The sequence below is a fragment of the Penaeus monodon genome, chromosome 29, assembly GCF_015228065.2.
Source record: "Penaeus monodon isolate SGIC_2016 chromosome 29, NSTDA_Pmon_1, whole genome shotgun sequence".
NCBI lineage: Eukaryota > Metazoa > Arthropoda > Malacostraca > Decapoda > Penaeidae > Penaeus > Penaeus monodon.
In genome coordinates this window covers 24,807,972-24,808,187 of record NC_051414.1, presented here as the reverse complement: position 1 = coordinate 24,808,187, position 216 = coordinate 24,807,972, and the positions used below count along the sequence as shown (strand labels likewise).

At 45.8% G+C, this 216-nt stretch overlaps 1 protein-coding gene across 1 annotated transcript in view; it reads left to right on the top strand.

Annotated features, from left to right (window-relative positions):
- LOC119591784 (ankyrin-3-like) overlaps positions 1–216 on the top strand; it is a 61,417-nt gene that overhangs the window by 24,529 nt on the left and 36,672 nt on the right.

The window sequence follows — 216 nt, the reverse complement described above, 5'->3', positions numbered from 1 at the left end:
GTGAAAGTTGAGCCGCATTTCTTCGAAGAACAAATATATAAATTTTTCTTCAAAGGGTGGGGCACCGCCTTGATATGGCGAGGGGCACCCCACCTTTCTGCTCTCTGTCCCCCTCCCCCCGACACACCTTGTTGATTCTCTTTAATAATAAAACCAATTTCATGATTGCTACTTTTTTATAAAGGAGGTCTCTGAGCCTGGGGGCTCCCTCGAAAT